The 14856-nt window shown below is 30.7% G+C and overlaps 1 non-coding gene and 1 pseudogene across 1 annotated transcript; both read right to left on the bottom strand.

Annotated features, from left to right (window-relative positions):
* Positions 1 to 14856, bottom strand: part of LOC113386572 — a 37221-nt pseudogene that overhangs the window by 19438 nt on the left and 2927 nt on the right.
* Positions 8883 to 9050, bottom strand: LOC113387183. The gene has a single exon (XR_003368133.1). It is a non-coding gene; the product is annotated as a U1 spliceosomal RNA (small nuclear RNA).

The raw sequence follows: 14856 nt of genomic DNA, 5'->3' as shown, positions 1-14856 counted from the left end.
ACTGTGTGAACGAATATTATAGAATTTATTAATCAGCAATTACTTCATTTCTCTAATGAGGTTCAAGTCCTAAATGCTAATTACAATGACAAACCGATCATGTTATATTTGAAGTATGACTTTAATTACATTATTGTTTTTAAATATTATACATATTTTTATTGCTATTATAAATATATAATTTATAATTTATCATTATATAAATGTGTATAATGGGTTGACACTAATAAATGTGTGCATCACGAGTGTTATCATATTACTAATAAACATTGTTCAAAATTGTTATATGATGTATTTATTTTTACTTAAATGCCATCTTGTACATTAGCAACCCATCTCTAATAGTGATATATTCAAACTAATTGCACCAAAATGCGGAAAGAGCTATTCCCACTTGCATCTATATTTGCAAGTGAAAATGAATACCACTACTGCTTGATATCAGGTTGCCCAAAACTAGATTGTGAATCCGAAATGGAATTTCACCGATTGATTATTATTATTCTTCCAACTCCTTGTCTATAATCCTCCTCTAACATATATCGAGGAATTATATATATCTGGTAAGAGTGCAATGCACCTCTTTTACGCGGAAGCGAACGCAAAAGAACAACTTGGGCTCTTAACTCTCTTGACTTGAATCTTAACGATTCAATCTTAAAAGTATCTTATATCAGAGTGTAACGACTAACGACACTAACTACGAGCAAAACAGATTTGGAGCGGTGCCAAAAACGGACGACATCGAATTTTTAAGGAAAAAAACTTAACGAGCGCATTTATGTCCGGCGACATGTCGCATTTTTGCTAATTTAGATATTTTGAGATTTGTAGGCTTATTCTCGGATAACATAACATGTCACCAATAAGAGGAGGTTGAAGATTCGGTATTCTCATTGCACCTGATAAATTATTTACTTCCCGAAGGAGAAGTTTACGTTTTTAACAGAAAATCCTATTTGCTAATTTTATGTCTTCTCGACGTTTCAAGTTATTCTGCAAAACGGATGTTTACAAATGTAGATCCAGGATCGATTTTCGGAAGATCCTTGCCGATTGAACCAAGGATGGATAATGCAATAATAAAAGCAAATGAAAATAAAACAGTAATAACTATATTAAAAATAAAAATCATGAGCTATTAAAATATAATAAAATCAATTAATCTAAATATTGAAAACAAATGAAAGAACTTCAACAGAAAGTATTTCATTCAACATGTATCAAAAAGTCTTGTTGTTTTTCTGTTTGATGTTTTCATTTGTCATATCTTCTTACTTCAACTTTGTATAATATTTTCCTTTTACTATTAACTTTGTATAATATTTTCAGCATGCGTCTAACGTTCCGAATGATGACACACATGCAGTGTCGAAACGTATATAATCAATAGTTAAAAAAAAATAATAATTCTCAATCGAATTAGATCAAATTTGGAAAAAGTGTGTGTATGTAGGATATATGTGGACATTTTTTGTCCACGATTTCAACCTATTCGAATGATTCAACTAGTGTGAATGGCATTGTGCTTTAAGGCAAATTGCCGTACCAAAAATTGAAATTTTTAAGAAAGCTTTATAAATTTTTGTAAACTGTAAAAAAACAGATTTTTGAGAATTTTAAAATTTTGGAAAAGAATTGACTTGGTTGAAATTCTTTTTTTTACATTTTGAAACTTTTATTCAAAGCAATCCCGCTGTGTACCATAAAAATGTACACATAATTTGTGCATATTATTAAATATCTGAAAATTTGATATGCATATATTTATATTATATATAATCATTTTTGACCGCCAAATGGATTTTTTTTATTACTTTTTATTGAAACTCCGAAACGACTGGACCTGCCTTTGCCGAAAACTAATCAGCCTGTATTCCCATCAATGAAGGAGAAGTTTATGTTTTTGACAGAAAATCCGATTTGCTAATTTTATATTTTTCGAAGTTTTAAGTCGTTCTGAAGTGAATAAGACCAAATTTGAAAAAAAGTGTATCTGTGTATGTAGTATATATGTGTGTGTATGTTTGGATACAAATTTTCGTTCACGATTTTGAGAACACGAATCAACCGATTCGAATGATTCAATTATCGTGGTGCATGGTATCGTATCGTAAAACTTCATAAGTTTTTGAAAACTCGAAAAATAGATTTTGAGAATTTTAAATTTTTTTGCAACTGATTAAAATAGATTTTGAGAATTCTAAAATTTTAAAAAAAGTTGGACTTTTATGAAAAATTTAATTTTTTTATTATCTAAAATTTTTTCATGAGCGTTGGTACGGAACCTATAGAAATGTAAACAGAATTTATACTTATTTTTAAAATCTCTATAAAAATAATAATTTAATATGCATATACCTAATGATCATTTTTGACTGCCAATTAGCTTTTTATTACTTTTTTATTGGGACGCCGAAACGACTGGATCCGCCTTTGCCAAAATCTAATCAGCACCTCTCCCCATTAATAGAAATCGAATGTTTTTTGAATCATTCAAATGGGTTGATCTGTGTTTTCGAAATCGTCGACGAAAATTTGTATCCGCACACATAGACACACACACACAGGCGCGCGCGTACCTCCATTTTTTTAAGGTATGCCAAAATGTTCAGAAACCTTTGAAACGTAAGATGAATAAGAAAATTCATTTCCTATTTTTTGTGATTACTACAGTTTAACCCTACGAATTAAGTAGAGAATTATCCTTGGCATCCATAAAAGATTATCCTTTTCCACGTGCCATTTGTTCGAAAGATCCGTTTATCTCGTTTCTTTTGTTTGAATTCCATTAACACATTTATTTTCTGTCTCTGAGAATAAATCCCATGAATATTATCCGTCATTGTCAATTGATAAAGAAGCAGTTCATTAATCTTTGAACGAATATCGATATTTTATTGATAATTCAATCGGAGTTCATGACACATTAAGTAAAATTCGACTCGATTCGAGATCGATGAATGGTGGTAATTGAATTTGATGTTAATCGAAAAACAAATAAATGTATTTAATTTAATACTTAAATTAGAAATTTTATTATGATTTTGGACAAGTTCTTATCTTGCTGAAGAAAAAATTTATGTTTTTCCCAAAAATCTTGCATGCAAATTTTACGTTTCCTCGACAATTCAATTCAATTCTGAATCGTTTGACATCAAAAGTATGTGTGTAGAGGTAAAAATTATTTACATGAATTTTCCTTTACGTGATTCAGCAAAAGCGCCACGCACAAATATATGCGAACGAATAAATAAATAAATATGCGAATAAAAACAAATGCAGTGTGAAAAACAAAGCAAAATAAATAGAATTTAAAAAAATAAAGAAAACTTTGCACGTATATGTGCAAAACATCAGTCTGCTGGAGGGACAGGACAGTGCCACAGGACAGAAATAGAATAAGTCGGCGACACATTCACGGACAGGGCCGAATCGTAATAAAAAAATTGTTAAAAAAATAAATTTTATTATTTGCTTCAACAGGAATTACAACTGTACCATTGATTCAGAACTAGTTGCCTATCAGCAAGAAAATCTTAACCCACTAGTTCAAGAGTAGGCAACCCAGCGGTTAACATAAATACATATTGTTCCGTAGGGTAAGTTAAAGTAATTGCAAAAAATCTAAAATGGAAATTTTTATATATCTTTACGTTTCAAAGGTTTCTGAACGTTTTGGCATACCTTAGTAAAAATTGATGTATATGTGTGTGTGCGGATACATAATTTCGTTGGCGATTTCGGAAATACCGATCAAACGATTTCAATTATTCAAGAAACATTTGATTCCTATTGATAAGGAGAGTGCTGATTAGTTTTTGGCAAAAGTGACAAAAACGGTAACTCAGTGTTTATGAGAACGGAGCATCCGATTTTAATAATTCAAAGAACATTTTACTTTATTAACAAGATGAACAACTGATTAAATTTTTGAGGAGGCAGGTCTAGCGGTTTCGGAGACCTAGTAAATTTTTTTTAAAAAAATGCCATTTGACGGTCAAAACGATTATTAAAACATATGCACATCAAATTATCAGATATTTTATGGGCATTTGAATAATGTGTATCCATTTACATTTCTATGGATTCCGTAACATCGTTTGTATGTTAGACGGCGACGCGGCGCTTACGCGCTTCTATATTTCGTCTCCATGCAGCTAAAGCAGTGCGATTACTTTTAAAAAAAGTTCAAAATTTCCAAAATATTTCAAGGTAAAAAAACATTTTTTTCAGCTTTTTTTTCAAAAATTTTAAATTTCTTAAACCTCAGTTTTTTAAAAAATTTAATTTTTGGTACAGTAAGTTCCAGCAATTTGCCTTAAGGCACGATGCCATACACCACTAGTTGTATTATTATATTGGTCATGATATCTTCATGGCATTGAGCTTTTGTACCCCAAGGAAGGCTGCTACCCTAAGAAAGGGTTTCAAAGTTGGATCGAGCTTTTTTGTACTTCCAAAACTAAAATCTACATGGCAACATGAATAAAAATAAGTGATAAATATACAGAATTTTCGGATCAAAGAGAACCTAGTCACAGGAAACTTGCAACAAATATACAAATAATACAAACAAATTACAAAAGTTAAAAATATAACCTGATAACCCAGAAATCTGAATCATCGAAGGAGAATCTTTTCATGGGAGACCTCTACATGGTCAAATAGATATGATCTCATACTGCTTGATATCACAGCCCAAGAAAGTTCATGCAACTAGGCCTGATAAAATATTATTTACACCTATTCTAGTCTCGAATTTTTTAATAACTCGAATAACTAACTAAATAAATAAACATTAGAGAATTTAGGGTAAATTCTCGGATAAAATAGAAATGGTAATGTTATGTTATGGATCTATATTCGTATGAGTTGGTAGTAACAAATAGTCAAAAAGCTATGATTTTGCTGTGCGATCAGGCGTTTTACCCGTAAAACCTAACTTTACATATATGTGTTATAAAAGAGACATCAGAAAGATGCACTTATGATAAAATTGTTACTTGAGGTTTGTGCGTTTTGTAGGTTAGATTTTATGCGTAAAACGCCTGTAATAGCTTTTTAACAGTTCATTACTACCAGATCATACGAACATAGACCCGTAACATGTCTATTTTATCCGAGAATTGGTCCCTATATATATCTATCTAATTTACAATCTTAATGTACCGGTTTTATATTTTTTCATTCTTTTTTTTATATGTCGACCTGTCGGTCAGCTTTGCCTCTATTGATATCTTTTTCAAACGGATCGTATGATTGTCCAGATTATGTTATTTTTTTGGTTTATTTCAACGCGTTTGTTGCTTTGATCTTTTACCTCGCCATCTCTGTCTGCACATTTTAAAAATACCTAAGAAAAATAAATGCGAAAAGAAAACATTACTTGCCAGCCAGCCAGCCAGCCAGCCAGGTGAGGTTCATCGGACTTTGCGACTCCCACGGGGTTGGGCGTTTGTACTAACATGTACACGCAAAATAATATAATGTGATATATATATATATATATATATATATATATATATATATAAATGCAAAAAATGCGGGCGCACACCTTAGGGGGCGCCAAACAAGTCGGAAATCGGAAATTAGATTTATAATATAATATTTATATTTTTTCATATCAAATCTAGAATTATTTATTTAAAATCTAGAATACTTAATAAATTATAATACATAATTTACTTAACTAGGGATACGGAGATACAAAAAGCATATTTATTTTGCAATGTGATATCGGTAGAAACAATTAACCGATTAATAATTCTGCAAATTAGTAAAAAACAGCAGTGGAATCAAAAAAGAAATTATGCGAAAGATTAAATTAATTGTTGGGAATTATTGACGAAAAATTGCGAGCTGATTTAGTTGAAACAGAACTTTTCAAAAAATATAAACAAATTATAAAAATGGGGAGTCAGTGCTTAGAAAATGACTTTTTTATTCCGAGAAATTGAATTGTAACTTTTGCTTTTGTTGCAAATGTTTCGCATCTGTTGAACTTTGAATGTTGAAGACATGCGTGGAACAAATATGAAAAATGGAAGCAAAATTTACTTTGGAACGAAAATCTTAAGGCTTGTTATATACCTAGTGGTGTCCATACTCTAAATTTAATAATTATTAACTATGTATACAGAAATAATACATATCAAATATAATAAGTTTTTTTTTTTAATATTGTTCAAGAAATGTATAATTTCTTTGCATTTTTACTGATTTTTGAACAATACTTCTAAAATACGTTAAAAATTTAACTTTGAAAATGATGAAAATTAAATAAAATTAAAATTTAAAAAATACAACATGAAATACGAGTGTTATGTTTGAAAATGAAATGCTAGTTTTTTAAATATTAATATTGCACATACGTTAAAAATAATTGAAAATTCCAAAATATTTGATATAATCAACCCCCGAATCGCCACGATTTTCTAAATAAATTTAAAATCAATATATTTTATACGCTTTTAGATTATATCTAATTTTTTGTGCAATCAATCCAGAATAATTAAAAATAAATTTATTTATTTAACTTAATATTTTTGTTAAATTAAAGTTATAGAATTTAAGAAATGCATTTCAGAAATAGTATTTATTATTTTGATATCAAGATCGTTAAATTTTATAACTTTAATCTAACAAAAATATTAATTCTTTTGCTATGGTAGTCGAACTTACATCCTTAACCAATTTACTACATATTGAATATTACTAAAATGTGAAATTATGACAGGGATTGTTTTATTTATTGATATCGATAATAATAAATAAATTTAACATTAATATATTTTATACCCTTCTAGATTATATCTAAATTTTTGTGTACTAAATCCAGAATAATTCAGAATGACTTGAAACGTCGAGAAAACATGAAATTAGAAAATTATTTTTTGATGAAAACATAAACGTATCCTTTTAAAACTTTTAACAAAAAATGCTTCTTTTCTGGCATGATCCATCAGTTTAACCTCGTGATTTGGTTTCCTCCACGAAAAAAAATTCCAATATACGATCTATTGATTTTCCAATTTACCTTCCAATTCTGAATATCAATAACAATAATAAAATGGCTATCATCGCATTACTAATTATTTGCATAAGATATTCTCTCTATTTATCAACATCACCTCAAGTTGACAATCGCATTGTTAATAAAAGAATTTGATTACATATATTATATGTGAATCGATAATTGAGTCAACATTGACATACCTTGGTTAGAATTTTAGCAATTCATTGACAGGATTTCACATCGCATATTTTATTGTTGAAATATTCAGAGATAATATTTTATCTTTCTAAAATTTCTCAGATGCAATCTGAATCATATTGTTTGCGAAAGAAAATAATTAAACAAACATTGCATCAATATTTACATTGTACGAAATTAAATACAGATGAAAAGAAAACTAGTGCATGTGCATCGAGCCTTAAGGCAAATTGCTGGAACTTCCCGTACAGTGATATAAAATTTTTAAAAGCTCAGAATAGAAAAACTAAATTTCTTTGTGAATTTTGCTTTTTTTAACATTTTTGAAAATTTTGAAAAATTTGAGATTTTTTTTATTTTTGAAAATTTTAAATTTTATGCAAGCTTTTGATACCCATTCATTACAAAGTATCTGGTTTTCGACCGCCAAATGGCGTTTTCTTAACTTTTTGTGGATTTCTGAAACCGCTAGACCCGTCTTTGCAAAAACCTAATCAAATCTTCATTACGACAATACAAAGGGTATATTTTTTGAATCATTCAAATCGGATGCTCCGTTCTCTCACAAACTTAATTGCCATTATCTACACTCTTTGCACTGTATCTCCGAAACGGGTGGACTTGCCATTTCCAAAAACTATTCAGCACGCCTCCCCTTAAATAGGAATCGAATGTTTTTTGAATCATTCAAATCGGTAGAACGATGCTCCCAAAAAAGACGGCAAAAAATTGTATCCGCACATACATACATACTACACACACTTACATTCATTTTTACTCAAACATGCCAAAATGTTCAGAAACCTCTGAAACGTAAAGATATGCAAAAATTTTCATTGTTTATTGCCAAATGTTCAGTTTCATGTGTGTGTATGTGCCGATACAAATTTTCGTCGACGATTTCGGAAACACCGATCAACCGATTTGAATAATTCAAAAAACATTCGATTCGTATTGATAAGGAGACGTGCTGATTAGTTTTTAGCGAAGTCAGGTCTAGCCGTTCCGAAGATATGGGGCAAAAAATGCCGAAAATGGTAACTCAGTTTTTGAGAGAACAGAGCGTGCGATTTGAATAATTCAAAAAACATTTTACTTGTATTGACAAGATGAAGAATTGATCAAATTTTCATAAAGGCAGGTCTAGCGGTTTCGGAGATCTAATGAAAAAAGTAAAAAAAATGGCGATCAAAATTTGGCGATCAAAAATGATCATTAGACATATGCACATCAAATTATCAGATATTTTATAGAGATTTTAACAATAAGTATGAATTTGGTTTACAGTCCTGAAGGTTCCGTACCAATGTTTACCCGTTAGACAGCGACGCGGCGCTTACGCGCTTTATATTTTGTCACTATGCAGTTAAAGCAGTACGATAGCTTTGAAAAAAAGTTCAGATCTTCCAAAATATGTCAAAATAAAGAAAAAAAAATTCCAAAAAAAATTTAAAAAAAAAAAAAAAAATTTAAAAAAAAAGTAATTTTTTGTCCAATTTATAGTTTCTCAAAAATCTTATTTTTTCGAAGTAAATTTTTTTCAAAAATGTTAAGCGTTTTTAAAAAAATAATAATTTTTGGTACGGGAAGTTCCAGCAATTTGCCTCAAGGCACGATGCCCTAATTGCCTTAAGACAGAATTCCACTTACAGCTAGTTTCTTTTGATCAGGACGATACGCTTGTTGCCGACGCTCGTCCCGACTACCAAAAATTTAACGCCGGTAAATCCTCTTTAGGGATAACCGCGGGGCTCGTTCTGGAGTAAGTGCAAGTCCTGAATTCGCCCCGGGGAACCGCCTTCATGATCGCGGTTGACCCATACGCAAGTAGTGTAGCTCGTCTTTTGTTTTTTGCCCGGACTATCTAAATTCGTACTCTATTTCATAAGAAGTTTTAAGGGAGGAAAGGTTTTGGGGTTATCTGTAGGGAAAAAAATACAAAAAACATGTACTGGGTTCAAACCGATGTAAAAGCAAGGATTTGAACCAAATAAGAGGCAACCCAATCGTCGGCCTATAGTAATTGATATTTAGCGCAGCCCAGCCGTCAGGAAAATGTGAAAATTTTGGACCACATTTTAGCCAACAATTTGAAATTAATTTTAAAAATTCCAATCGTTGAAAAAAAAAACCGTGCTGACTAGTTTTTGGCGACGATCTGACGGGCCATTTATCGTAAATAGTTGAAAATATTTTTAACTTCCCGCAGGGTAGTTATAATAATGGGCCAAAAATCGAAATTGAAAAATTTTGCATATCTTCAGGTTTTGAAGGTTTCTGAACTTTTTGGCATTCAGACAAAATGAATGTGTGTGTGTATGTATGTTTGGATAAAATTTTTCGTCTACGATTTCGTTCGCACGGATCAACCGATTTAAATGATTCAATTATCATTCGATTCCTATTGATAGGGAGATGTGCTAATTAGTTTTTGGCAAAGGCAAGTCCAGCCAGATACGAAGCAAAGGGTTGAATTATAAAATTTTATCAACGTTTAGAATTTCGCCGCGCAATTGAGAGATTCTAATCAGAATCTATGCCAAGTAGAAGCTACTGCTTACAGTTGACGTCCACGCTTAAATAAAATACGTTTTTAGAACCCGAAATATATTAAACGAGATGTGTTCAAGCAATTTACCTTGAGGCACGATGCCATACACAATAGTTTTTTTTTCTACTTTTTATGATAAAAGATTTTGTAGTCTGAAATAACATGCTAAAATATTATAGGCCTACGATAAGTGGTTGAATTATAAAAAAAATATCATAATTTAGAATTTCTCCGCGCGCTTGAGCGATTTTAATCACAATCACATATGTATGCTCCGTGTTTTGTAGACAGCTACTGATTACAGTTGACGTCTACACTTAAATAAAAAAACGTTTTTAGAACCCGAAATAGATAAAATAAAATGTGTTGCACAAATTAATTCAATTTATGCAATAACAAATATGATAGATAGATAAATGTCAACAATTACTATATAAAATATTAAATATTGAAGAAAAATTTTTATTTCCTTGTTTAACAAATTAAAAAAAAACATCATCATCTTCATATTATGCTTGAATTTAGTTTAAATAATTATCAATACGTTTGAAATTTTAATTTCACTTTTAATCTATTATATTATATTATATTTTTAAACGTTTAGGAAAATATTTATTTGACTATTTGTCAAATAAAAAAAAACATATCAATTGATCATCACGCCAAACTAAAAATAATCTTCACATTATACTTGAATATAATTTAATTAATTATCACAATTTTTTTTAAATTTTGTTTTAAAAAAAATATAAAATAAGCCTAAAGGGTTTTTATGAAAACACAAATTTCTTCTTTAGGAAATTAAAAAAATCATTTACGATGTTGAGTTATAACTAAATCTAAATTCTATTCAGTGCACTTGTAATTACCGCACTCGTTGCTTTATAAATTAATTAACTGTTAATTGAAAAACTGACTAAAGTGTCGACAGACATTAACCGACGTTCAGTAAAACAACAGATCAACAGCTGATCGATTCGATTCGGCCACGCGCGCCTCCGGGAGCACACGCCGACTGACTGACTGACTTGAGACTGACTCTGACTCATCATCGGGGGGCTCATGACCGTGCACCAGTCGACGATTCGACCATCCGACACGGTCCCCAGACCACAAGAAAAGAAAAATAAGAAGGGAGCCCGTGATAAATTATACTTGTTCTCTCGATATACAGCTATATACACTTTTTGTAAATAGACTTCTGTCTGACATCTGAGAGTTATGTTTATTGAAGTGAAACTCCTAATGCGACTTCTAATAATGTTAAGTTAAGGGGGTCTTCCTATGTGATGGGTTGAAAAAAATCGATTTTTTTTTCATAAATTGCTCCCTTAACATGTCTAGAATACGGTAGTAAAGCGATTTTAGAAAATTCGAAGTCGTTTTAAAGATACATACAGCTGGTAAAAGAAAGAGCGGTTCGGAGCGCTGAGTTGGCAGTTAGAAACTTTAAACGCGTTTCTCTCAAAACTGTGTTTTTCAAACTTTCCTCCATTGTATCTCAGAAACGGCTGGACCGAATTACTTGAAATTTACAGGGCACACTCAATATATTTAAACGCATGGAATGAACTATTATCAATTTTCAAAACTTCGATTTTTTTATAGCAAAAAACAAAAAAAAACGCCTAATTTGCAACTTTTATTTCAAATGTCTATCAAAAATCAATGCCTACAAATTAAAAGGCAGTTTTTTTTCAGATATGCCGATCAGCCGGAATCGTGGAGGAAGTGGAGCTCTTTTTTTCGAGGCGGGGGTGTTCAGAGCGCTGTAACTCTAGTTTGACTGAATATTTTTAGCTGAAATTTTATATTTATACTGTCCAAATATGTGTTAATAAATGATAAAAAACTTGAAGCTCTAAATATTTACTGGTCGTAGAAAAAAAATCCTAAAACATCCCTAAAAAACAGGCCGTCACATAGAAAGACCCCCTTAAACAAATATTAATATTTTTGTGGAGGGAGTATAAAAGTGACCAAGTGAGAATTATCCACGAAACGTTCTGGATAGTCTGAAAATATTCTAATAATCTGAAAATAGTACAACTAGTTTGAGTAGTCTAAAAATGTTCTAAATTGTCTAAAAATATTCTGGATAATCTAGACAAGAAGAATATTCTAAATATTCTGAAAATAGTCTTACAATGCCCTAGAAGGTCTAAAATGTATTGGGCAATTTGAAAATGTTCTAACAAAATTCTGGATAGTATGAAAATGTTCTAGATAGTCTGACAATATTCTGTTCTCATTCTCAATATTCTATGAGCTGTTGTGATTAATATCTTACAAACTACGTTTGTTTTATTACAAATGGCAACCCAAACAGTTGTCACATCTCTGTATGATAAATTTTTATTACAATCTCTGTAATAGGGCAAGTATGGTGCAACAATGCCGAGTCAGGGCTATTTTCACTTGGAAACATATTGCTATTTATATTTCCAAGTCTGAAAATGTTTTGGATAGCCTAAGAATTTTCTGGATAGTCCAAAAATGTATTGGATAGCCATTTTCAGAATATTATAATTATTCTAAAATTGGTGCGGCCAGTCTGAAAATGTCAAAATGTTTTGTGTAATCTAACAATGATCTGGTTGTATGACAAGATTCTGGATAGTTTGAAAATGTCCTTTTGGATAATCTAAAAATGCTCTGGATAGTATGTAAATATATTTTATATACTGCTAAAATGTCTTAGATCATTTTTGAATGTTCTGGGTTATCTGTAAATTTTCTAAGTAGATAAAAAACAATTTTAGATTTTCTAAAATGTTCTAGATATTGAAAAATGAAAAAATGTAAACCTTCCGAAAATGTTTCAAATCGTCTGAAAATGTTTGTATAGAACATACATTTTATGGCATAGGCCCAAATTTAACAAATATACTCATATATGAATTAGCAATTATCTCCAAATTCAACAAAAATCTGTCAAAATATTATTTTCTCAAAAAATTACATCATCAGCTCTTCCTCTAATATCCCTGCAAGGTGTTTCATGTCTAAAATATTCGCCAAAGACCAAACGTCGGTTGATAAAAATTCAGGAGAGCCGTTTTTATCGCCGCATTATCAAATAACACGTCAAGATAAAAAAAAACAAAATAATAAAAAAATGTTTTAGACATATCATAATATCAATTTAGTCATCAGCTGCTCACGAGGAGTGGAATAAATGTACACAACAGTGCACCAGTGCACACACATGTGGTGAGAGAGAGGAGAATAAATAAAAAGATAAAAATAAGAAATAAATGAACACACAAATAAAAATACGGGCGAATGAAAATACGAGAGGTTGACAAACTTTACAATATACACGCGCATTCGGCCTTAAGTCAAGTCGAGATGAACACATGGTAATAGATTGATAAGACGATATAGTGGAAATTTTTACTATATTTGCTATTTGAGAATAAGGGGTCACAGATATTCTAAAAATTGTAACTAGTTGTATGCATGGCATCGTGGAAACTTCCCGTACCGTAATTAAAAATCTTGGTACGGAACCCAAAATAATAGGTTGTCAAATATCTCCCTTCCGCCTTTTTGTGATAAAGATAAAGAGCAAAAAAGCGGAAAGGAGATATTTGACAAAAGTGTACACAATATTAAAATCTCTATAAAATATCTGTTAATTTGATGTACATAGTCCAATAAACATTTTTGACCGCCAAATGACATTTTTTTAACTTATTTTTATTAAAAGTTCATAACTGCTGGAATTGCCTTCCCAAAAATTTAATCGGTTCTTCATCTTGTTAGGTAAAATTAAAGGTTGAATTATTAAAATCGGACGCTCCGTTCTCTTAAAAACTGAGTTACTGTTTGGGGCACTTTTTGCCCCATACCTTCGGAACGGCTAGACCTGCCTTCCCTAAAAACTAATCAGCACGTCTCCTTATCAATACCAATCGAATGTTTTTTGAATTATTCAAATCGGTTGATCGGTGTCCCTGAAATCGTCGACGGAAATTTGTATCCGCACACACACATACATCATTTTTTTCTAAGGTATGCCAAAATGTTCAGAAACCCGTGAAACGTAAAGATATATAAAAATTTTCTTTTGCGATTACGAGAAGTTAATAAAGTGACCATATTTTTTCAAGTCAAAACCTGGACGGTAATCGCAATAAAATTTGTACTTTGTAATTGAATCATTTTTTTAAATAATAATTACTGACTAAGATCTTTATTATTTCATTATATGTTAAATTTTATTTTACGTTTTTTCAGCTTTTATACTTTTTACAAAATTTTGCCCATATTTCTTCGTAAATACTTAAAAATAATTAGCGCTTATGGAGTCAAAAAGTACATTTTCATAATTTTTTCGTAAAACTGAAAATAAAAGTTTAGAAATATCAATGTGAGAAGCTATTTGAACCAGTCTTTGGAATTTTGAATACGAGATTTTCATATAAGCATACTAGTTTTACATAACATTTTCAGATATTTGATGGGTAGTTGTAATTTTATTATCAAGTAAGAGCGAAGATTCAATTCAGGCCTATACTTGTCGAAAACCCGGAACAATCCGGGACAAAAGATCTAAATCCGGGACAAAAATCGCTTTTAGGAAAACTCGGGACACGGGATGAATATTCGACACCGTCCCGGCCAAACCGAAAAAATGTATAAACTTTGTACACTTTGAATCAGTTTTGAAAATCCAAAAACTAATTGAAATATATCATTTGGGAGTTTTTGACAAAGATCGGCCAGGCCATTTCTTCGTAATTGATTGTTAAAATTAAAGTATCTGGTCTTAATGAACATACTAAATTATTATAGTCCTACGAAAAGTGGTTCAATTATAAAAATTATTTAAAATTTGGATGAATCTGCAAATTAATATATTGATTTCTTATTGATTAAGTCGATTATATCCACATGTCGGTAAGTTCATGCAATTTGCCTTAAGGCAAAATTCGACTTAAAACTAGTTAATTCCATAGTTGCAATGATATGTCGCTGTTTATTATTAACATTTTATTAATTGTTTGTTATTACATTTTTTCGTTTTGGTTCATCCTGTTTGGCATGTATATGTGTAGGTGTGTTTTTAAATTTTTTCTAATTC

This window comes from Ctenocephalides felis, unplaced genomic scaffold (assembly GCF_003426905.1).
Source record: "Ctenocephalides felis isolate EL2017-DRISC unplaced genomic scaffold, ASM342690v1 CF-g0.4_SCAFFOLD_03571, whole genome shotgun sequence".
Lineage (NCBI taxonomy): Eukaryota > Metazoa > Arthropoda > Insecta > Siphonaptera > Pulicidae > Ctenocephalides > Ctenocephalides felis.
Note: the sequence above shows the minus strand (reverse complement) of the source record. Positions and strands in the feature narration are given on the sequence as shown.